Source organism: Cryptomeria japonica, chromosome 1, assembly GCF_030272615.1.
Source record: "Cryptomeria japonica chromosome 1, Sugi_1.0, whole genome shotgun sequence".
Taxonomy (NCBI): domain Eukaryota; kingdom Viridiplantae; phylum Streptophyta; class Pinopsida; order Cupressales; family Cupressaceae; genus Cryptomeria; species Cryptomeria japonica.
In genome coordinates, this window is record NC_081405.1 from 195,785,740 (window position 1) to 195,812,368 (window position 26,629).

Below are 26,629 nucleotides of genomic sequence, written 5' to 3' on the forward strand. Positions count from 1 at the left end.
TTAATATCAACATTGTCTAATTAAAATTATATTATTTTATTAAAAATTAGTTACTCAAATTTAACAAATATATAGATTGTGAGAATGTTACATGAATTTAAATGTTTGAGAGATTATGGCCACCATTACAAACGAAAACAACAAGGAAATTAGGATATGCAAGTTCAACTAAACAGATGGTTTAATTCACCTTCTTTAGCTTCCAATGTTCCACTAAGCCTTTGTCCTAAAGGGAAACCTATCATGTGACATCTCCTACTATATATAGGGTCCTACTTCCAACCACCATTATAGAGGCAAAGGTAGGGGCATGGTTTCTCCAATTAGTTATAGGGGACTACCCAACAAAACTATATTCCTTCCTTGTAGTTGTTGGTGAGTGAGGGGAGATAAAAGGGGCTTCTCACCCTCCCAAGGTGGAAATGAAAGCGGAGGCCCAATGATGTTTATCGAGGGCTTCCCAACTCCAGTCAAGCCCTTATATATATTTGGGCCCTCGGTCAAGTTGAAAAGGAGATAAGATAGGTTGGGTTGAGGGATAATAATAATAATAAAGGTAGAATTTAATTAATGGAGTTTAAATTAATTAAAAAATGATATTTAGTTTGAAATTTAGATAAATAATTGTAATGTTGAAGATGTTTTTAATTGATTTGTTAATATGCATATTATAGTCGATCTTATTAATTGCTTATTTCTTTTGTTTTAAATTGATTACATCTCATCATATATTAGATTTGTGCTTAAGAGATTGATCTTTATGCATACAAAGGTGAAGCAAGTAGCATTGATGATTCATTAAATCTTGGTATTTAGAGACATTCAATTGAACATTAAAACATAGTTGAATTCAAAATCTAAAAATTTAATCTTCATGGATTATGGAAAAATCATGCCTACCATAGAACACATTTGATAGTCATTTGATTATCATTTGAAATCCTAGAGCATTAAGGAACAATCAATAAGAATACTTTGACTTGATACATTAAAAAGATTGTGTTGCATCAAAATTCACATCCTAGATCAATCGCATGGTTGCTTGTTATCTACTAACATTTGTGAAGGTTGAAAAGCTAACCATGCAATGGGTAGTTGATTAAAATAAACATAAGCACTCAAAGTTCCACAGCCTCCTTAAAGTATTTTTAAATATTGTCAATCTTTATACATCAACAAATTATAAGAATCATAGTAAATTGAATCATAAAAAAGTCCATATTGTACTAGACTAGACTTGTACCTTTAATAGTAGATTCACACAACACAAAATCAATATTGTGGGATCATCCCATAAAAATTATTAAGTCTGTAAAATTCAAGACAATTAATATATAAAGGATGTTCAATTTTATTACTAGGTGGTTAATTTCTATGTAATCTAATAATCCTTGCAATTTCAAAAATGAAATACACCCTGTTTTCAAATTTAATTTTATAAATTAGTGTTTAATTATTTTAATATTTAAGTTAAATATGTTTATTAATAAGGTTAAATGATTAACCTATATAATTCTATTTAAAAAAGTATCATTTTCCTTAATATTTAGGGTTGTAATTGTTGGATGTCCATACACATTTGCAAGCTTGTATTTCTAATGTTTAGGAGTTTGTTGTTTAATGGTTGTATTTAAGTTAAATATGTTTATTAATAAGGTTAAATGATTAACCTATATAATTCTATTTTTTAAAATATCATTTTCCTTAATATTTATGGTTGTAATTGTTGGATGTCCATACACATTTGCAAGCTTGTATCTATAATGTTTAGGAGTTTGTTGTTTAATGGTTGTAGTTTTAAAAATAAATATATTTTTAAAAAATTTAATTCTAAGATAAAGTCATATGGTTGCTCCCTAATTGTTGGATATTCATACACATGTTTGCAATCTTGTATTTCTAATGTGTTTTTTTTATTGAAGCAAAGAAAAAGGTTACAAAAATAAGAGCAACAAATAGGCTACCAAATAAAAGAAAAGGAGATTAACCAGTCATAGGTTACATATCAGCAAGTATGCATAACAATTTTCAACCTTCACAAATAGCTGAATGGGAAGCCCTTAACATAAAAACAGTCTAAACAAAAGGCTGATTAGAACCAACATACATCATGACAAAACAAAGGTCTCAAAATTGTTTGTGAATCTCATCATAGTATCATTACACAAAAGAACTTGAGCAGTCATAACAACAACACAATCAGACATTAAACTTCAATAACAGTTGCATCTTCCTGGAACACATGGCGTCTTTCTCACGAAGCTAGAGAATTTGATATTTGATGGCATTCAATTGCTTATATGTCTTCGCTTGTTCTGTGTACCCCCTATGTTTGAGAGCACAAATAGAAAATTTGAAAGATGATGTCAGATGAAAAATTGCCAAACATTTGGTTTTCCATAAATGAAGTAAAACAACCTGTCTCATTATGTTAGCCACAACATTATCATGTAAGCCAAGCCCCAAAATGACTTGCCTCAAAATTAGAACCTGACAAAAAACAACATTTAGATATTTGAAAATTGTGTACCACTTCGACTTAGCCCATGAGCAGTCCTTGAATATGTGTTTCAAACTTTCACTTTCTTGACAAAAAAGGATAATTTAGAGGTTGAACCTTCATATATTTCAATGTTTCACCCACTAGCAATTTGAAGTGCAAGAGTTTTCAAGTCAAAATTTGAGCATTAGCTTTAGCTTTGGACTTCCAAACTTGAGCACTGAGTTTCTTCCAAGTTTTCTCTTTAATTTTGCATTCCCATTTTTAAATTCAGATTTAGATACATGGTAGGGAGGAGATTCAAATACACCTTTTTCAACGGAAAGCAATAAAAAAGCATTTTGGATAGCCATGACCAGTCCTTGAAAAAATTACAATTAAGTGGGGTACAAATCTTCATCAAGAGATCCACAGGCACCAAAGATTTAACAAATATCATGAACCCTTTAGAATTGATGGCTATTCCAAAATTATTTTGAATGTTGTGCTAGGTTGCCCAATGCAACGTATTAAAATCCCAAATGTCCCCAAACTATCGAATTCCTTTTCTAATGTTTAGGAGTTTGTTGTTTAATAGTTGTGGTCCAAATGTAGTTTAAAAAAAAACTCTTTTACAGCTAATTCTAAAATAAAGTCACATTGTAGTCTTTCCCAATTGTTGGATTTTTACATGTGTTTATTAATAGTATTTCTAACGTTTAGGAATCTATTGTTTAATGATCGTAGTTTAAATGTAGATTTTAAAAAAAAATTATAACTAATTCTAATATCAAGTCACATTGTTACCTCCCCCAATAAGTTTGCACCCAAAAGATGACGATAGAAGAATAAAACACATGTTTGTATACTTATAGAAAGTTGAAAATTAAGATGTGTAGTGGATTCTTTACTCCAAGTTGTTGATTTGACATGATTAAAAGTTTTGGGAATGTTTGGAAGGAAAAGAATTTGTAGTACAATTTGCCTCAAAATGAAGAAGTCCAACCATGACTATTATGGTTAGATTATTTTATAAATTAGGTTGTTGTTATCATATTGATCTATCACATATTCTAGAATTAAGATTTAATATTATTTACATGCACTAAAATACACAAAATTTCCATGCAATTTAATGTATTTTAAATATATAGAGATGAGCCATGCTATTGACACCAAAATGACATCCAGCGTAGATTTTCGATCGAATGACTGAGATTGCGTAACATGTCACTGTTAATCTGACCGATTGTGGGGAGGGTGACTTCATTGCACGTGGATGGGAGGTATCTGTATCAGCGGGAACTTGCACTGTACTCTTTGGAATAGAGCCCCACCATATCCTCTACTGCATATGTCATAAACCATAATCCAACTCAGATTTGCTTTACTCAAAAGTCCGCCTTCTAGATTCCCATGGCCGGTGACCGGTCAGGAACTTCAGAGGAAACAGAAATTTCGAAGAGGAGAAACCTGGTTTTAACTGAAGTTGAGTACGAAGTAAACCATGGCCAGTGGTGCGATTAGTGCGCTTGAATTGTGTATATAAGAGGACAAGAGCATGTGAAATTCCTACTTCCTACTCTCACAATTGGCTGCAAAAGGGCAATGGAAAAGAAAGAAGCTTCAGAGGCCGAATGTGTGGTAATGGGGCAATCTTACGATAATAATGGTAGAGTGAAGGTAAAGGGGATCATGGCTCCTCCACAGCGGGGCAAGATTAAAAAGGGGATTTTTACCTCTGTTTTTCAGTCTGAAATTCTTCTGCCCAAGGACCCCAAACGTTCTTAAATTGATTTGGGGGAAATTGGGGTTTTCTTCTTCTTCTTCTTCTAGTCTGCTGCTTCCCATCACTTTTATTCATGGGCTATTGCAGCTGTGCATAGTATGAAAGCTCATCTCATCTCTAAGTTCTGTATTGGACAGTTGGTCCACTACCATTTCTAAATACAATAAACTTAATGTTTTTGTTGTAATTATTCTGAAATCATCTTTTAAGATGTTATGGGTTTAGTGAAAAGATTGTTTTTAAATTTAATTGTGTGTATTTAATGAATATATTGTAATTGGTGTCTTGCTGTTTATTCTTTTCTTTCTGTGTTCTTTGTTCTTCTCTCTTGGGACTGTTATTTATCATATTTGTAATCCTTTTTGTTTTATTAAAAAAAAAAACAATATTATATATGAATTATGGATCTTGGGTTTTCATGAAATTTTTTATCTTTAGGTGATAAACTAATATAAATAGAGTCTAAGCTCTTCTTGAGTAAACTTTGTTTTGTACAATTCAATGAAAAAACATTTTGAACAAGGTTTTAAGTTTGTTCTTACTATTTACACAATCTAATCTAAAACCAACTACAATCAATTGTATCAATTGGGAAAATCTGATATCATTAGAAGGCTTTAAGTTTTTAACAAATAGATTGTAGTTTAATTTGTTTTTAAATACTTTTGTAATTAGGGGAAGTGTACCCGTAGTCGTTATAGCTAACATCACACATCCACAAATCCTAAATGGCATACAATGATTTTTTTTGTTGCATCTATATCCGACTTAACTAATTATAGCTATTGTTTTGGCTTCTGGGTAGTAACAATGCGCATTGGGGGATAAATTATGCACACAAGTGTAGAAGTGGTCATTTCAAAATGTTGTGCGATGCTTGCTTAAAGATGTCCCAATGACGTGCACTACAACCACCCCCAAAAGTCTAACTACTAGGGGAAAAGTGGGGTTATTGGTACATATGAAATTTATTAATGGACTTTTAGTTATCATTATTTTGGTTTCTTTAAAATTAGTAATTGGGGGGTTGGGTGAGCAAGGAATGAACAATAATTGGTGCTCTTCCTCTATATGATTTATCTATCAAAGAAGAAGATTTACGTGCCTTCAAATAAGATGCATGATTTTTAAGTTTCTTAATTTGAAGTTTGTTTTTTCATTTTTCGAAAGTTAAGATGGATGTTTTTTAAGTTTCTAAATTATAGAATTTATTTTTCTTGAATCTAAAATTTACATCTTATTGCCCAATTTCAAAGATTCACTATCAAAATACAATTTAAAATAATTTTTTATTTTAATTTTCAAAACTAAATTTGACTAATGTAACTCAAATTTACAAACTGAATTTAACTAATATAATTCAAATTGAACATTGGAGAATGAATTATGACATTTAAGATTTTTGTTTACATTTTATTTTTTCTCTAATCACTAAAACACATGCATATTTTTTTAAAAATATTATTAATACTTGTTCATAGGTTAGTACTATTGTAAACAATTTTTCTTAACTTACTTATGACATTTAAGATTTTTTTACATTATATTTGTTCTCTCTATTTACAAAACACATGCAATATTAATATTATATTTTCTAAAAAAGAAAGAACATTGAAATAAAATAAAAAAAATTTAACAAATAAATTATGAGTTAATATTTTTTTTTCATACTATTTAGATATATTTTTTAATATCATTAGGAATCTCAATTAAAATAAATAAATATATATCAAAAAAAATATTTGAAATATAAATGAGAAAGCTTATGATTTAAAAAATAAATAAATTGTGACCTTTACTTTATAAAAAATAATTTAAATTGGATTTTTTTTAATGACTAAAATTAACAAGTTAACCTTAAATTTCATTAATCCCTTATAATTATTTTGTTAGTTTAATTATATTTATTGATTGATAATTTATAAAATAATTGATTAAAAATTCATTAGTAAATTAGGGGAAAGGATCAATTAGCTACCAACTCTAATTTTGTACATCCTAAGCTCCTAAAAGGGATACATTAGATTTTGATGATTTTTTTTGAGTTTTTTCCTTTGTGGCTTGAGAGCTTAAATCTATTGTTACAACAAACACAAAATAATTTATTATGTGCACAAAGGTCAAAGAGTAGTTATTTAGAAACGAAACATGATACATATTCATAAATGCCCATAATTGTGTGCCACAATTGTCATTTTTTTTTTTTTTTGGAAAACTAATCTAATACATATTCGTCTAATAAATGGTTTTACCAATACCTATGCACAAATGTCTCAAGTAACCCATGAGCTATGGTTATGAAAAATGTTATACAACTCATCCAATTAAATATTTAAATTTTAACTATCGGGTGTACAAATGAGCACTATTGATACATATGAAATATTTTAGCGAACTTTTAATTATCATATACTGATTATTTTTAAAGATAATAATTAAGGGATTAAATGAGTACATATATATTATTGATACACAAGTAGCTATTGAATATTTTCCCATTTTTCTTTACAATTCTAAATTTGAAAGCAACAAGTCTAGTTCAAAATGTAAAGGATTGACCTATATTCCTTTTATTCCTTCCATTCATAAGTAGTCCTTGAATTAAGACATGATGGTTGTGGGCAGCTAAATCACTTAGAATTTTGAGTTAACATAATGAGGAAAAGAAGATTATTTCCTTCAACTATAAGAAGGAAATATTTTTTCTTTTTATTGGATAAAAGAAAAAATTACAGTAAACAACTACAATAGAATAAACAATGTTTTCATAGGTGAACTGGATAGCAATCCACGGCCAAGAATTGTAGGAATTACATAAAAAAAAGTAAGAAGTATTGCTGGAGTAAGACAAAACACTACTAATAGATAATCATATGAGTATGAGGCTCATAAGAGCATGAGAAAGCTATAGAAATTGTTGCTGCAAAATAGTTACAAAAGCTCATTAAAGCATGAGAAAGTTAATAACCAATATAATTGAGAGAAAATCCAAACAACACATAGCACATTGGCTAGAAAGAAAAATACATCAACCAAATTCCAATTGTTGTTTGTGAGAAAATAGCGGAAACGGTCCATCAATAGCTTGACATTTGAAGACTTTCATCTTCCTAAAAAATGCATATCTTCTAGAACAAAACAAAGGCTTCCCTTCAATGGTGTTAACTTCCCAATCTATTAGTTTGTCCAACAACCCTGCAACCAATGGTTTTTTCCTCAAAAATAATGTATTGAATTTGAAGCTCACTCAAGAAGGTTTGGAGGTCAAGGTAGTTCTGAATATGACTAAAGGAGAATGAGTTGGGGGGAGAGATTCACACAAATCATCAAGATCTCCATTTGGACATTATAGAACATAAGAGAGAAAGTAGCTAAACAACAAAATTTTCAAAGATGCTTTAAGATAATGTGCCTGAAGGTTTGAGACACAACATTGTGGTGCAAAGAAAGGCCAAATAGAGCAGCTTTCCAAGTCCAAATTTACGAGAAAAGAGTTGGAATATTGGAGAAGAGATTATTCCATAGACATTCAGCATGAGGGCAAAACTAGAACACATGTTTAATTGTCTCTTTTTTGGCACAAAAAGGACAAGACAGGGAGAAATAAATGAAGGAAAGGTGTTCACCAATAGAAATTTTAACATGCAAGATTTCCCAGGCTATCAATTGAGCTTGGGCATCAACTTTGGACTTCTAGATGAGAGAACTTAGTTTATTCCACTTAGAATGGTTAAACTTGCAATGTCATTTGAGATTAAGGTAGGTAAACGGGGAAAATATGGGTAGGAGTTGTTTGTAGATGGATTTAAGGGGGAAATAATGAAAATTGTGATTACAAGGCCATTTCCATTTAGTGAGGAAGTTATCGTGGTAGGGGTGGATAAAAGACAAGTAAGTTCTATTGGAACAAGTTGTTGGATTTGCAAAATCAGAGGTTTGTGTTTGTGGAGAGGCTAAATGGTGACTTAAAGAAGTTCCATGATTTCCAAATAAAACCAACTGGTTCCCATAAGTCACAAAAAGTTTGAATGCCTTTTTAAAAAAATTGTTTTCCCTTATGGAATTTGTTAGTAGCAAGAGGGGAATTGTCAGGTTGGACCAAGAAATTCCACCATATGGAGGAAGAGGCAAAACTTAAACCATGCCTTAAGGACTGATCATACCAAACCAAATTTTTAGAAGTAATCTACCAAGCCTCCCAAATGGAGTTTAATGGAGTAGAGCCATGAGTCTTGAAGAAGGGAGAAAGAAAGATTTTGTCCATCCATTTGACTGCATCCCCTGAATGCCCAATTGTAGTAGTTTGGATGCGATGATGAACCAAATATTTCCAAGGAGCATCACCATAAAAGGCTCTAACGATCCATTTAGTTGTAAGACAAATTCCTTGAGTGCAAGGGTCAATGACTCCCAATTCTACTCTATCTTTTGGTTGGATACAATGGATCTATGAAGTAATAGGAGAGCCTTTTTTATTCCCCCACTTATCCCAAAGCAAGCTCCTAATTAACCGAGTTAATTGATTGTATCATGATTTAGATGGTAACCAACAAGATGAAATATATACATGGCTAGGAAGAAGCATTTTGTTGGCAACTTGAGTTCTTCTAGCCATGGAAAGGAATTTGTTAATCCAGTTAACAAGTTTATTGACAAGATTTTGGTCAAGAACCATTTCCACATATCTTTAAGAGAAACTCCAACTCCAAAGGGTATCCCAAGATATCTTATGATGGCACCATGTTTCACCTCTCTCCAATCACTTGGGATCCAAGGAGGGTGAGAGTTGTTCCTTCTCATTATAAACTCGGTTTTATGCACGACTAGTTTAGAACCTAAAATTGAACAATAAAGCTCCAAAACATCAAGCACATTGTCCATTGTTCACTTCCTATAAGGTGGTGAAATACGGTTCGCTAGTTTTTGCATAAAAATTAAGAATATTAGGCCTATTACACTCTTACATTGTAAGAAAGATGATCCACTAAGCTCAATATGATTCAAGCACAAAGTGGATGCAAAGGTCCTTTTCTATGAGTTGAAAGTGACTATGCAAATCATAGATTAGGATGAGGAATTAACCATTTTCTGTGAGTAATGGATTGATAACCTGATTCCAAAAAAATATATAGTACTACAAGGTTAGACTAACCTACATACCAAATTTGAAGCAAAAGTCCAGGGATGCAATTGCCCAACTCGGCCTGCTCCCATCAGTTTTAGCTCTGATGAATTGCAAACTATAGATCTTTGTTTGATTATTTTGCACCTCTTTTCGTAGCTTTGTAACGTGTTCCTGCATACAAAAAAGAGAGGAATTTTTTGGGGAGAAAGGGGTTTTCCTAAGACAAACCCTGGTTTTGGAATTAATCTTGAAGTATAATTGAAATAAACTTGCAAGGAAAGTGTGTCGTTAGGTAGTAGAGGTTAGATCTAAAAGTGGAAGTGTCTTATACCTTGATTATGTAAATGCTTCTTTAAAGATGATCATGAATGTTGATGCAATAGCATGACTCTACATAAAAGACCTAAAAAGACATCACAAAATACATGCTTGTATGAAGGTTGTCACAATGAATAATATCGTGGCATGAAATGCCTCAAATACTAAATACTTGAATGCTTGACCTCAAGTTTTTCTTATTTATTAATGTGGAATCATCCAAAATGAGGAGGATACCTTGCTTATATACCTCTCTCAGTCATTTTGGGTTGCAAAACACGAAGTAGGCTAACATGGGAAAATATTTCCTGCCCAATCCAACTGACCATTATGTGATTTTAAATTGAGTCCAAATTAAGGGAGTGGGGAACCCTAGGTGTTATGCTCCCTCTAAAGTAGGCTCAAAATGGGCCCTGCGGTCCTATATGAAGGGAAGATACTAGAATTATATGATGAATTGGGATGTGATGAGCACAACTGGATGCAAGTGGCCATACATGCTAAAATAGGGCCTTTATTGAGCAATAAATTGTATAGGGATGCAATTTATGACCCTACATTTAGCTCCCACTTTAGAAAGAGTATTAGCCTACACACATACTCATGATAAAATAGAAGAAAGAAAGAGAGTGAAAGATAGAGGCATTGGGAAAGCTTTCAAAGAAATAAGACATCACTAAGTTCAAGGACAAAAGCCCCCAAACTAAAGATCTCAACTTGTACAACCATGTGTGAGGACACAAACAAAAACAAACACAAACACAAAAGATAAACAAAAGGGGTTAGTACTAAAAAAAAAGGCTTCAAGTCAACTAGTTGAAGAGACCTCTACAATCAAAATGTCTCAACCACTAATATCACCCTCAAAATGATACTACAAGAGCACAAATGATCATCTGGAAAGGGAAAGAATATGCATCAAAGATAAGACAAAACTCTATGGTTCAACAACTAGCAAGGGTATAATGTGGGATCATAGAGGAGAAAGATAAAGAGAACATGGATTCCATGGGATAGAAAATTATGTTATGCTAGGTGATCCATGAAAGAAGAGGAAGACTAGGAAATAGTTCTAGCAAGTTGTGTTATGCTAGTTCCTCTCATTGCAAGAGAGCTCAGTGCAAAATAGAGAGTTGAATAGTCTAGCAAGTTGTGTTATGTTATTCAACTCATTTCAAAAATGTATCGGTGCAAAGGAAAGGTAAAATAGTCTAGAAAGTTATGTTATGGTAGTCAACCTATCATGGAAATGTCATCTAGTTTCAAGAGCTAAGCATCTCATCTAAGAACTTTGGTCTTGTTTCAAGCATGCAACAAATTATATAAGACATGCAATTTGGAAAATGTGTCTTATTTCAAGAACGCAAATATCTCTAATACTTTTGGTCTAGTTTCGAGCATGTACACCTCATCTGAGACATGTAATAAGGATAACCAAGCATGACATTATGCAAGGAAATCCACAATAAATAGTACAAAAGGATAACTAATGAAAGCATTGTCTCCAAGGAAATCTACAATATAATACATAATGAGGTGACATATATTCCCCCCTCCTTAATATAAAAGCATAGAGCTATGGTGACATCTTAAGGAAAAACAAAGAAGGATACACACCTTTAATCACCAAGGAGATATCCATAACAAGAATGTACAAGAAAACCTAGAAAAAGAGGCATAACACTTATAAGCCAAGGAAGCGATAATTGTGAGATATCTTGCAACAAGTGTAAAGGAGATCCTTTGGAGAAGAAGGAGGAAGAGATCTTTGCTCAAAGAAATCTACCTCCAAGAGGAGATCTTGAATAAAACTAATATCATTGACCAAAAGAAAGGAAGGTGAACAAGAATATACTCCTTCATCCTATTTCTCTAGAGGTAAAGGGATTCATGATGAAGGATAACACACTTTCTAGCCCCAATGTGAGGGATTTATTTATAATAGACATGCATTGTCAAGTGAGGAAGAGGTTGTACCCAAGGATACACACCTCTTGCATAATAAAGAACCATTGAGAAAACAAATAATTCCTCAAAACAAATTGTATCATATCATAAGAAAATACTAAATGAAGGAAAAGTGGACCCTTGGAAAGGATAAGAGATAGAAGATAGAATCCTTTCCCCCAAAGCATAGGGACAAAGAAGGGTTACACACCTTCTAAGGAGAGATTATGCATAAAATATGTATTGTTTCAGACAAAGAATAGGTTGTAACAAGGAACACACATGCTCACATTGAGGGCAATTCTATGCAAAAAAGGACATCATGTTATGAAATATGCAACTCACTAGAAAGAAGAAAATAATAGAAAACTATTCTTGCTTCCTAGGCATAGAGACAAGAATAAAGAAACTATTATGTTGTTAAGCAAGTATGATTGGAATTAAAGTTGCAACACCATCCATGACAAAGAGCCCCCAAATAAAGGTAAACTATCAGTGTCATAAGGTGAGGAGAAAAACAATAAGGTGAGAAGAGTGCTAAAGCACTTATAGTATACTAATAAAATGTATAATATCAATTGCAAGAGTAATACGAGATTGATCATATTGGTCTTGAACAAATTATGTAAAAGGTTTACAATCTCCAAGAGAATGGGAATAACTTTGATGAAAGAGGCAATACACATCACCACCTTTGTTCTTGCAATTATTGTTATACTTTATGAAAGGAATCATCACATTCTTATCATATTTCAATCTCCAAAAGATTCATGTAGCTAGTTTATCTTGATTATGAATATCTATAGGGCAAGAGACATTAGTAGAAGATGAAGGATTTTTCTCTTGTGGTAAAATGATTGGTAACAGAGGAGGAGGATTTTTTGAAGAAGCATGTTTAGATGGACGATATTTTTAGTATCTTGCAAAGTATTTCTTAAGCATTTGAACTTTAAGGAGATCATCCTTGGTGAGTTATGGGGATATCCTAAGCCTTTTGTACTAGCTTGTCAGGGAGGTTTTATAGGGACTTTGATTCCTTATTCATCTTTTCCAAGTCCTTGTCTACTATAACCTTGTTTTGAGATTATATCATAACCAACCCTATAAGAATTTTTAAATTGTGAAGGACTATTATCATGAACTTATTTAAAATTTGTAGTGTAAGGCCACATAGAAGGGTCAAAGGGATGATTAAATGATGAAGGATAATTCTTTGTAAGGATATTCTCCTTTCTATCATCATTATGCATGTCCTCTTTGGTTGGTTGGGGAGGAGGTTCTTTATCATCTAAGGCTTCATATTTGATTAATATTATGTGAGGAGATAGTTCATGCATAAAGTGTATAAAATCATATTGTTTCAAAATATTTTGATGGTGAAGATAAGAATAAGGAGGATCTAAAGGGACTAATATACCAACATTTTGACCTTGTCCCCCTTGCACTACAGTATGTATATGAGAAGAATATGATGTCCTATTTCTCTTCAATGCTTCCTCTCCATTGGAGAGATCTTTGATAGTAGTATTGATTGTTTCCTCATTCTCATGGGATACCCTAGGAGAAGTACAAGTGTTAAAACCTTTTCAATATCATCCCTAGGATTATCATTCTCTACAAAAAAAATTATGTGATCTACATGTGTTATGCATTTTCCTAAGAATATCATTATAAAATAACATACAACGTGAGTAAAAAATTTGAAAAATGATTTAAAAGTACCTGAAATATCTTTTAAATTCTAATGATGCCATATGCAAAAGTACTATGAATGAAAAGAAGCAATGTGGAGTGAAAGAAATGACTATCCAACACATTATTTTGATAAATGTAATTAAGAAGCAATGTAATCATATGCGAAATAGAAAACCAATTGGATTTAGTAAATTCCATTATGAATAATGCAAGACACCTAAATCAGATCTGAAAAGGAAAATCATAATTAATGCAATGTAAGAAGCGTGGGGCTCACCAAAATGTAAGGTGGTGAAATAGGGTTCACTAGTTTTTGCATGCAAACTAAGAGTCATAGGCCTATTCCACTCTTGCATTGGAAGGAAGATGATCTACTAGGATCAATATGATTCAAGCACAAATTGGATGCAATGGTCCTTTGTTGTGAGTTGAAAGTGACTATGCAAATGATAGATTAGGATGAGGAATTGAACCTTTTTTGTGTGTAACAAATTAAAAACTTGATTTCAAAAATCTATGCAGTAATACACGCTGAGACTAACTTGCAGACCAAATTTGAGGCAAAATTTCAGGGACTCAATCACCCAGCTTGGCCTGCTCCTAGGACTTAGTCACTCAACTTGGCCCACTCCAGTCATTTTTAGCTTCAACAAATTGTAGACTATAGATCTTTGTCTGATGATTTTGCACCTCTTTTCATAGCTTCACCACCACTTCCTGCACATAAAAAAGAAAGTAAATTGTTGGGGAGAAAAGAGGTTTACCTAAGTTAAACCCCAATTTTGGAATTAGCCTTGAAATAGAATTGAACATAACTTGAAAGGAAAGAATGGTGTTAGGTAGTAGAGGCTAGATCTGAAAATGGATGTGTCTTATACCTTGACAATGCAAATGCTTCTTTGAATATGACCATGAATGTTAATGCAATAAAATGAATCCACATGAAAAACCTAAAATGATATCACAAAAGACATGCTTTCATGAATGTTGTTGAAGGTTGCCACAATAAAGAATACGATGGGATGAAATGCCTTGAATGCTTCAAAACTTGAATGCTTGATCCCAAGTTCACCTTATTGATTGATGTGGACTTACCCAAAATGAGGAGGATACCTTGCTTATATGCCTCTCTCAAGCATTTTTGGGTGCAAAACATAAAGTAGACTGACACTAGAAAATATTTCCTACCCAATCCACCTGACCATTATGTGATTTCAATTTAGGGCCAAATTAAGGGGAGTGGTGCCCTACATGCCATGCTCCCTCTAAATCAGACTCAAGTTGGGACCTGAGGTCCTAAATGAGGGGGAGATGTTGGAATGATATGTTGAAATGGATTGTGATGAGTGGGACTAGATGTGAGAGGCCATACATGCTAAAATAGGACCTAATTGAGCAAAGAATTGCATAGGGATGCAATTTACGACACTACACTTGCTTTGTTGAGTTACGAATGAAAATCATGTTTTCATCAACAAAATGAAAGCTAAGAGTAGTGTTTCCTAGAAGTGTGATTCCTCTAATGATGGGATGGGGTTTGGGATAGACTAGTCTAGTCTATGCTCTTAGATCCTACCCTTGGATCACCTGGTGTTCTCTTCACACCCTAGGGTCTCTAGGATTTCCCTTGCTTGAGGAATCCCCTGACCTTGCCCAATCCACCCACCAGTGAGTTGCAATGTTGCTCCTAAGGTCTCACCTACTCATGAGACTCAAAACCCCTTACTATGGCTAATAAGGGCTTGGCTTGTCCTATTGCTTCCTAGGTCCTAGCAAGGTTAGGACAGGTCTTAAACCATGTTTTACATCCATCCATGTGTCCTCAAGAAGTTTCAAGCTTTCAACCCCTTACTGATTTCAGTATTTTGTGTTTTGCATACACAATAGGGCTACAAGGATTAGGACCAATTAGGCCTCCTACCCGGTCCTTTAGGGCTCCCTCTCACAAATGATGCACAAACTACCCAAACTCCCAAAATGGACTACCATTCATTTGGAAAGGGCTCAAGGATATCTCTGGTTTTGGGCCTCCAAGTGGCCGTATAGTGCCTTGGGCAAATTTTGAGGTTTTTAAGGGTTTTGTGAGGGTTTCATGGTTTGCCTGGGTCACAGTGGATGTTTTGTGTTGTAGCCACCTAGTCTGGATTGGTGGAGGCTCCTCCTTCACACTAGTGGTGCTTCACACTCTCCTTTACACCACCTCCAAAGGGTGCACTCTCCTCTGACCAACCTTGCTCTCCAAGACCTCTGCAACTTGACCTTTCCTAGCCAGGCACTGTTCAGTCTCGGCTAGGTGTGGGTCTTTATATGGCCTCTCTGCATTTTCAAGGGCCCTACTTGCATTAAACTATGGTACAAGGTCTGCACTCTCATTACCCAGGGTTTCATGGTGGTTCCACAATGGGGAATGGAGTTATGTATCCATTTACACAAACCAGTCCAAAACTGGACAGTGGGAAGGCAATTTACAAACTATTTACAAACACACTCAACCTACAAACAAAAACCTAATCTAATTGCTCACAATGAAATTATTTACACCATAGAAGACATTCCACATAGTTCTACATGAAAATCAATCCATTAACTTGCTCGGTTGCTTCATACAAACTAACTGGTAACCAACAAAACAGTCATAGTCACGCTTTTTTTACTTGGGTTGTACAACAATGATTAACCCCCTCATATTTTAGGGTTTGGAAAATCTTATACTACCCATACCTTAGTCGATGTGCCAAAAGTAGGGCTCTCCACGCTCAATAAGGGTCTTTGACCATTTGGGTGGAAAAGTTGCTTGACAACTTTTAAAAGTTGCTTGACAACTTTTAAAAGTTGTCATGCAACTTTTGCATCTTTTCAGCAACTTTGCCATTGTTGCTTTTCATGACTCCTAAGCCTATTTTGGGCTATCCTAAGGTTAGTAACATGCCAATAAGGCCTAACACACATCCAAGGCACACTCAACCTCTCCTGCACAAGAAATCACAACAAAACACTAAGGACCTAAAACTAGGACCTAGCCAAGAAAAAATGAGCTCATGGCTCTTATTCATATACAATGGCTTCAAAAGAAGCATAACACCAACAAAACAAAGAAGGAGGAAGAGCTTGGAAGGGTTCTCTTGCACCATCTATTCAACTTATTAGAAAGAACATGTTGGAGAAGGTATCCCAAAGCATCAACAACAAGAATATAAATGAAAGGAGCTAGAGGACATCCTTGGTGAATAGATTTTTGCAATGGAAATTGAGGAGATAGAACACTGTTAACAACCACTCTAGCATTAGCATAAATAAAAAGTATTTTAATTTATTCATAGATTTTTGGGCCAAAACCAAGCAATTTTAACATGTTGAGAATAAAAGGCTAGTAAACGTGATCATTGCTTCATCAAAATCTAGTTTATTTTTTCTTGAGGACTTGATCATCTACCTTATTCCTAAACCGCGGAGTATTTGGATCATTTTCTAGTAAGTTATCGCTATCAGTTTTTGAGATAGGATTCTGGTACTAGTTGCCTGGACCTATTTGCATTAGTGATCTACCGGATCCCTTTCATAGATTGCGGAGCCTTGAGTGTTGATTTCAATGTTCCTTGGTGTGCAACCAATCTTCTCTTTGATGCACACTTCATCCTTTGGATTTTTTGGAGGAATTTCTTTGGCGGAGGCCGACCTTGTTGTTCCTACATGTTAGATCTTGTTCTTTGGCATTTGATCCCTTTTTGGGCAGACCGGATCCCCTTGGATCATATAAATCATTGTAATTGAGAATTGGAATGTAGATTGGAGAAAATATAGAACATAGAAGCTAGATCTGGAGATTTGAGGTCCCAGTTGTGACCTGTTATATAATTGAGCATGTTTTAGCAGGCCAGTGAGCCGGTTTCTGTAACCCAATTGTTACCAGTTGATTGTAATCAGTTTTTATGATATAATTCATTATGTTCTGCATTGCCTCCATCCTATCCTTGTGATTATATTGTGTTTACTCTTGTTGCTCGGTCCAGATTGATCTCTTTGAGGTCCCTCCTAACTGGTGACTGCACCAAATGGTATCAAAGTGACCTTTCATTCTCAAGATTGCGTTGTCCTGAGAAATTTTGTTGTAGGTTGGTAGACTGTGGATCCGACCTGCAACTGCAAAGGATTGGCATGAAGATGGTGCAAAGAGGAAATAGGAATGGTGGAGTGCATGGGAATGCAAACCCTATTATGATGGAAATGTTGTGAAGAATTGCAACTCAATTGGAAGCCATTGAGATAGCCCAGAGAAGAGGCTGACATATTGAAGATGTGAGTGAAGATGAAGGAGAAGAATCCTTGGCAGAACAAGTAAACCCACCGACCATTCATTCAGATGAAGAAAGGTTTTTGAGAGTTTTGAGTAGCGTGAATACTAAACCTCATTTTACCCCACCATAATATGATGGAAAGTTGGATTTAGATGAATTGATGGATTATATCTTGGAGATGGGGAAATTTTTTATTTTGAGAAGACTGCAGAGGAAAGGAAGGTGAAGTGTGTCTGTACTCGATTGAAAGTTCATGTATCTCTTGGGTGGGAGCATTCACAGGTTGATAGACAGAGAAGAGGTAAAGAGAAGATCAAAACATGGGATCGAAAGGTTTCTAAGTTGAAATCAAAATTTATGCCAGCTGATTACCAAGTGGATCTGTTTCGAAAGTTGTAGAATTTGAAGTAGAAGGAATCTAGTGTGAAGGAGTACACTGAGGCATTTTACAAGTTGAATATCAGATCCAGACATGTTGATGATGAAGTTGAACAAGTTGCAAGATATTTAAATGGATTGCAAACGTCTATACAAGATGAACTCAGTTTGATCAAATTGTAGAATGTTGAAGAAGCTTACTAGTATGCCTTTAAAGCGAAAGAGAAGCTAAACAAAACACATGAGCAGAGATAGAGAGGTAGAGGTGGAAGGTTTTCCGAAGGAAGATTTCAAGGAGGAAGAGGAACCTGTACGGATCAGAACAAGGACAAGGAAGTAAGTAGAGAAGTTAATTCATACTGGATGGCTACCGGAATGATAATTTTGGAAAATATGACAAAAGACAAGACAAGAGAGTGTTTAGAGGAACTTGCTATAAGTGTGGAGGAGAAGGACATCATGCTTTTGAATGTAGGAAGACAAAGAATACCGAAAGACCAATAGTGGTGGAAGAAAGCCCCACCAAATCAGCTAATAAATTGGAGGATGGGGAACTGTTGATGATGAGGAGAGCTTTGTGTCATACCGGAGGAGATGAAGAGCCCTTGCAGAGGAAGAATTTGTTCAAGACCAGATGTAAGGTATCCAGTTAGTGAGATGTAAATTTGTTATTCATAGTGGTAATTCAAATAATCTTATTTTAGAAGAGATGGTGAATAAGTTGAATTTGGAAAGATTGAAACACCCTAAGCCTTATCAGATAACAAGGATTCAGGATGATCATAAGTTGTTAGTAAGTGAGAAATGTTTGGTGAAATTGAAAATTGGAAATTATCATGATGAAGTCTTGTGTGATATTATGCCTATGGATATTTGTCACCTTTTGTTGGGTAGACCTTGGTAGTTTGATAGATAGGCAATACATGATGGGAGAAAGAATACATACACTATTGTGGCTAATGGGATGAAGCAAACCTTGTTTCCCTTGGAGGATCCTTTGAAGATTGAAGCTTGTATGAATGCTAGAATCTGTTTGGTGTATGGAAGGAAATTCCTAGATGGAATGAGACATGAGAATGTGTGTTTTGCCTTAGTTCCTAAGAAGGTTGAGAATCTGGAGCATGAAGAAGAATAACCAGAAGAGATAAAAGAGTTGTTGACAAAGTATAAAGAGATCATGTCAGATAATGTGCCTAATGGATTACCACCTGTGAGAAGTATCAGTCATTGCATGGACCTGGTTCCTGGAGCTAGTTTGCCTAACAAAACTACACACTGAATGACACCAACAGAGAATGAGGTGTTGAATAGACAAGTGCAGGAACTATTGAAGAAAGGTTTGAGTCCTTGTGCAGTACCAGTAGTATTAGCTCCTAAGAAGAATGGAGAATGGAGGATGTGTACTGATTTCAGAGCAATAAACAAGATCACAGTGAAATGTCAGTTTCCTTTGCCTAGGATGGATGACATAATGGACAGTTTGAGTGGATCCAAATACTTTACAAAGATAGACTTGAAGAGTGGATATCATTATATCAAAATCAAAGAAGGAGATGAGTTGAAGACAATGTTCAAGATAAATGAAGGACTGTATGAATGGTTGGTGATTCTTTTTGGGTTAACTAATGCACTTAGTACTTTCATGAGGCTGATGAATGAGGTATTGAAGAAAATATTGGGTAAGTTTGGTGTTGTATATTTGGATGACATTTTGATTTTCAGTAAGACAAAAGAGGAGCATTTGTTGCATTTAAGACAAGTTTTGCAGAGGTTGAGAGAAGAAAAGTTGCTGATAAATCTTAAGAAGTGTACTTTCATGAAGGAAGAGTTAGTATATCTAGGATTTGTGATATCTGAGGATGGTTTTGAAGATGGACCCTAAGAAAGTAAAAGAAATTGTTGAATGGAATACACTAGAAAGCATTGGAGAGGTAAGATCATTTCATGAATTGGCTAGTTTCTACCGAAAGTTCATCAGAAATTTTAGTTCAGTTTGTAAGGTCCTATGACTGAGACAACGAGGGGAGATAGGAAAGAGTTCAAGTGGACCACCGCAGAAAACAAAATTTTTGAATCATTGAAGTAGAAAGTGACTAAGCAGCTCGTGTTAGCTTTACCGGATTTCAACAAAGTATTTCAAGTAGATTGTGATGCAAGTGGAACTGCAATTGGAGTTGTATTAAGTCACGAAGGGAGAGCAGTATCTTATTTCAGTGAGAAGTTGAATGATGTTCAGAGGAGATATTTAGTGTATGATCAAGAATTTTACGCCATAGTTCAAGCCTTGAAGAAGTGGAGACATTACTCGTTGCCTAAGGAGTTTGTGTTGTATACGGATCATCAATCTTTGCAGTATTTGAATAGTTAGAGTAAGTTGAATTAGAGACATATGAGATGGGTAGAATTTTTGAAGAGTTACACCTTTGCGTTGAAGCATAGAAGTGGAAAATCTAACAAAGTTGTTGATGCATTGAGTAGAAAAAGGAATTTGCTGACAGAGATAAGAGTGACAATATTAGGATATGAGGAGTTGAAGACCTTGTATGATGATCACCTGGATTTTGTAGAACCTTGGAGAGCATGTAGAGAACCAGTTATGGTAGATAGAAGCAAGTGGTTGCATTACTTCATTCAGGATGGGATGTTACTCAAAGGAGTTCAGTTGTGCATACCTAAGAGTTCTATAAGGGAGAATCTGATAAAAAAGAAACATAGTGGAGGATTAGTCAGACACTTTGGTGTTGATAAAACAATAGAATTGGTGAGTGAGAATTACTTTTGGCCCCAGATTCATTAAGATGTTAGGAAATATGTGCAAAGCTATAGAGTTTGTCAAGTTACAAAAGGTAGTAGTCAGAATGTGGGATTATATAAACCTTTGACAATACCAAAGATACCTTGGGAGGATATAAGCATGGATTTCATAATTAGATTGCCTAAAACATAGAGAGGGAATGATTCTATATTTGTGGTAGTGGATAGATTCTCAAAGATGGCTTATTTCATACCTTGTAAGAAGACATCAGATGTAGTGCATATATCTGACCTATTTTTCATGGAAGTAGTGAGATTGTATGGATTACCTAAGAGCATAGTTTTAGACATAGATACAAGGTTTATTGGTTATTTTTTTAGAACACTTTGGAAGAAGATGAAGATAGATTTGAAGTTCAGTTCTACTTTTTACCCACAGACTGATGGACAGACAAAAGTAGTTAACCGGAGTTTGGGAAATTTGTTAAGATGCTTAGTTGGAGACAAAACTGGAAGTTATGATTTGATTCTTGCACAAGCAGAGTTTTTATACAATAATTCAGTAAATAGGAGTACCAAAAGGACACCTTTTGAGATTGTTACTGAAGCACACCCTAGAGGTATATCAGAATTAAGAGATATTAGAAGTGAAGACCGAAGAAGTTCAGAAGCACAAGAATTTGCAGATCACATAAAGGATTTACATATTCAAGTTAAGCAACATTTGGAGGACATGAACAACAAGTATGAGGAGAAAGTAGATGAGAAGAGGAGACATAAGAAATTTGAAGTTGGAGATGAAGTGATGGTGTATCAGAGAAAATAAAGATTCTCAGTTGGAACTTATAACAAGCTGCAGATGAGAAAGTTTGGACCTTGCAAGATTTTGAGAAAGGTCAGTTCCGAAAATGCATATGAAGTGGAGTTACTAGATAGTTTGAGTATTTCACCTATATTCAACATTACAGATCTACATCAGTATCATGAACCAGAATTCAGTGAGGATAGTATTGTAGACTTGGAAAAAATAGTTGCCTCGGAAGGAACCAAATCAAATTGAAGATATTTTGGACAGTAGGATTGGGCGTAGTACTTAGAGCAGTCAATATAAGGAGTATCTAGTGAAGTGGAAGGGAAAAGTAGTTGAAGACTCATCTTGGATTTCTTAGGTAGAGGTAGATCGCCTTGGTTTTCCTCTGAACCTTGTAAAGTGGGAGACTCACTTTTTCAACAACCCCAGATGTCTGATGCAGGAGCATCCCCGGTTCTAGGAATTCTTGCATCAACCAAAAATATTTCCTTTATGTTTTGCTTTCTGTTTTGTAGTTTCAGCATTTCATTCTACATTTTATGGCATTGGCTCACCGGATCTTGAGGAGTTGGATTTTTCGTGAGGACTTGATCATCTACCTTATTTCTAAACCGCGGAGCATTTGGATCATTTTCTGGCAACTTACCACTACCGGTTTCTGTGACAGTTTTATGGTACCGATTGCTTGGACCTATTTGCATTAGTGATCTATCAAATCCCTTCCATAGCTTGCGGAGCCCTAAGCATTGATTCCAGTCTTCCTTGGCATGTGGCTGACCTTCCCTTTGATCCACACTTCATCCTTTGGATTTTCCAGAGGAATTTCTTTGGCAGAGGCCGACCTTGTTCTTCTTACACGTTAGGACTTGTTCTTTGGCATTTGATTCCTTTTTGGGCCGACCGAATCCCCTTGGATCATATAAATCATTGTAATTGAGCATTAGAATGTAGATCGAAGAAAATATAGAACATAGAATCTAGATCTAGATATTTGAGGTCCCGATTGTGACTTGTTCTATAATTGAGCATGTTTTAGCTAGCCAATGAGTCAGTTTCTGTAACCTAGTTGTTACTGGTTGATTGTAATCAATTTTAATGATATAATTCATTATGTTCTGCATTGCCTCCATCATATCCTTGTGTTTTCATTGTGTTTACTCTTGCTGACCGGTCCGGATTGATCTCTTTGAGGTCTCTCCTAACCGGTTACTACACCACATTATCTAAGCGACTAGAAGCAACTTTGGGTTTACAAAAGGGACTATTGCAAATTAAATGGCCTTCCCTATGCCAGTAGAAACAAATGTTTGGCTTATTGAGATAAATAATGTGTTGGTCAAATTCAAAACCTGGACTAAGGAGGTTAATAGAGTTGGGAAAAGATTTAGTGAGGTCCATTTCAATACATGCTCTAGGGTGAGAACACAAGCTTTCCCATTTATTTGAATTTTGTTTACACTAGAGAAGCTTACCCAGTTGTTCTACAATGCCTTGCAAGAAGGGATGAAAGGCAAGGTTGAGGAAGGAGAATTTAACCTATCTGGGATATTTGGATTTGGTTATACCTTTTGGGTGAAACTCAAGGTCCTAGGTTGGCATGTAATAAGTCTAACCACAAATAATCTATTATCCATATTGAAAAAGCACACGAGCATGTTCTAGATCAAAAAATGTACAAGGAACATAACCCCTGCCTAGGCCCTTGAAAGATTCTATCATCGAACCCTTGAGTTCTCAATTATTATGAGCCTATTTAAAAAATTCTTGCTCTGAAGGGATGCCTCTTAAAAAAAAAATAGTGGTGTAGATGCCTAAAACTTGTGCATCTAAATTAAATAAATTTTATTTGTTTAATTATTTATTATTCACCTATTAGTTAAACTAAGTTTTAATTAATATCCCAATTTCTTCTATCTAGCCATTAATTAAATACAACCTTTGATTAAATCCCCCTTCTTCCATTAATTGAATAAATTTTATTTATTTAATTAAATTCTCTTTCCACATTTTAATTAAATTTACATTTCTTGTATATAAATAAATCAAATTTATTTATAACCCCCCAACCCCCCCACTTGCACTTTCCTACAAATGCGAGTTGCATCCATTTTTAGTTGAAATAAAATATTTTTATTTCAATTAAAATCCTAATATCTCCACTTGCATTCTCCTAAATTCATGACTAAACCTCTTCTAGAACCCCCCAAATTCTTCTAATCCTCCTAATTAGCCTAATCCACCCTTAATCATTTGCACATTCATTAAGAGAAGGTCACTTCTCACAAAAGCCTCAAAGTCTTTGAAATGCATTAAAGGCTTGATGTCTCCCACAAGTTAACCCTCAAAGTCTCCCAAACCATTAATGGTTAACTCAACCTTACCACATGATTAGAGACTTTCTCTCTAACTCAACCCTCATCTAACCTAGGGGTCTCATCAAGCACTCATTTCTTTGACCCTAGTTATCCTTTAAACCCTTGCACAAGAGTTTACCCTTTGAATAAAATCTTTTTCCACTAGTTATCCAGTAACTCAACCATAACCTTGCCTCCTAAGATAGCCACCATGTCTTCTCAAGAATTTAATGCCTCTTACATCTTGTCTCATGCCTCTTCAGGGTGACATTTTTCAACTTAGGATTGGATTGAAAACCTCACAAGGATTGAATAACTTTCAATCCCGACCCTTGTTAATTCTACTCAACCTTAACCCTTCATTTGACCATTTCTTCTATAAATAGAGCTCCATTTCCTCTATTTTAAGGATCCAAGTTCTTATGCATCCAAGTTATCAAGAGTTTACATTTTCCTCTCTCATAAGCTTAAGTATTTTAGATAGAAATTACATTTTAATAACATGTTAGTTTCTTTATCACATCTTAGTATTATCATAGAATCATTATGTTAGGATAGCATATCATGTTAGCTTCATCTTAATATCATTTTCATGCTAGTTTAGCTTCATATCAATCTCATCATCTTGCACCATATCATTTTCTAGTTTTCATATCTATATCATGCTAAGATCTTAGTTGCACTTGCATTTAGATCTTTTATCATTTATCCCTCGTTCTTTAGGTAGTCATCCTAGAGATCAAGTGCTCTTCCAAGCTGAGAGCCACCTTGATTTGAAGGATCCTTGGAGATAGAAAACAATGAGGCGGCTTTAGAGATCTTGTTTCACTAAATTGTTTATGATTTCTAATTTCTAATATAATGTTTCATGTGTGCTTGATTTGTTTCTCATTTGCAGGATTCCACTTCTAAGCATACAAGTGGTTTATGCTTTGCAATCCAAAATGACATCTATGATATCATCAAGTAAAGAAAGAGAAATAACTTTACCTTCATGGGTATTGTCTGTGCCATGTTTGATTCTTGAATAGCCAAGGTGGAGGAGTCAAGGGTTGTTTGCATTTTTGTTGGGTGTAGAAGCGGTTGGGAAGACCTGTGGGGAGCTTCAACAAGCATAGTTTTGGCATTTTCTATATCCAATGTATTTTCCTCCTCCAGATATTTTGTCCATTTCAAGTGCACCTCTTTCTCTAGCTTTCTTTTTCATATTTATGGCTTGAGTTTCAATGTTGTGTGGGATCTAGGATTGACTGGTTGAGTGGCAACTAAATCTTGAGTGCTTTCCAACACAAATGGCTGGGAAATCCCTTCTGGAAATGGCACCAAAGGAGCAGAAGGCCAGGGTTCACAGAAAAAAAGGCATCTTTATTCAATCAACATTCAAATAGAATTTACCAATTGTTTTTAAGTTTTTCAAAAAAAAAATTAAATATTTATTGGAGGGATGGTTTGTGGTTATTAAGCTTAATTTGTATATTTTAAATGAATAAAGTATACATTTAAAAAAACTAAATTATTTGGAATGTTGATTATTCTTAAATATATATATTTTATATTAGAAGAATATTTTTATCATATTTCGCAATTGTCTTTTTTTGTCATCATGAATATTATGAAATTGTTTTCATGTTTTCTTAATGAGAATTTAAAATCTAAGTTTTTCATATAAACAATTATCTTTTTCACATCATAAAATTTCTAATTCACTTTTAATTGTAAAAAGAGATCTAAATTGCTTATAAAGTAGGATTAATTATAAAAGAAAAAATCCAACCACTTAATAAATATCTAGGAATTACACTTAAACATAGGGCATCCAAAAGAACACTCATGGCAAGTAGCTACAATTTATTCATTGTTGATAGACCTCCATTATAATATTAGCTCATATCTTACACTTGCTAGAAAATAATCAAGATTAGAGAGCGTGAATTGATAACCTTTGCGAATTGACAACCTTCAACAAGTGAACAAAATTGAACACAATAATATGTCTATCATATACAAAATGAAGAATGTATTATACAATGATCAACCTTGTATATATAGGCAATGATGAGGAGGTGAGAAGGTAGGAATGAAACTTTGACCACCTCTCCAAAGGTGTCACACTTGTGAGCAAAGTGACATGTGCCCATGTAAGTGGCAAGCCAAGATACAATAGATTTCTCCAAAAGGGAGTATGCATGTCTACACCATATGAGGTGAGACAATGTAATGAGAAACCTAAGTAATCTTAATCTAGGTGTGAATAGGTCTATTCTATTAAAGATGATATCCTAACTAGATAGATAAAGACACTATTTATACTAATAACACATTGACTTTATTCCCACTTCTAAAAGTCTTTTTTTATAATCAATTGAATCAACCCATGGATTTGATTAAACTTGACTCTAATTTGTGCCACAATAACTTTTCTTTTAATTTTTAGATATTTTGAATGCACAAACAAGTAGATATCAAATTGTCAAAATCGTACCTATTTTAAAAAACAAATAAATTAGTGGATGTCATAATGCTAGTGTGTTAGGAAGACATTGGCTAATCTAGACAAATAAAATCATTGAATAGACATAATTGTACTCATATGGATAGGAGCACTCAAGATAAGCATTACCATTTTGTGGTCTCATATGTGACAAAATAGCATCAACATTCATAAATAAATCCTAATTTCAAGT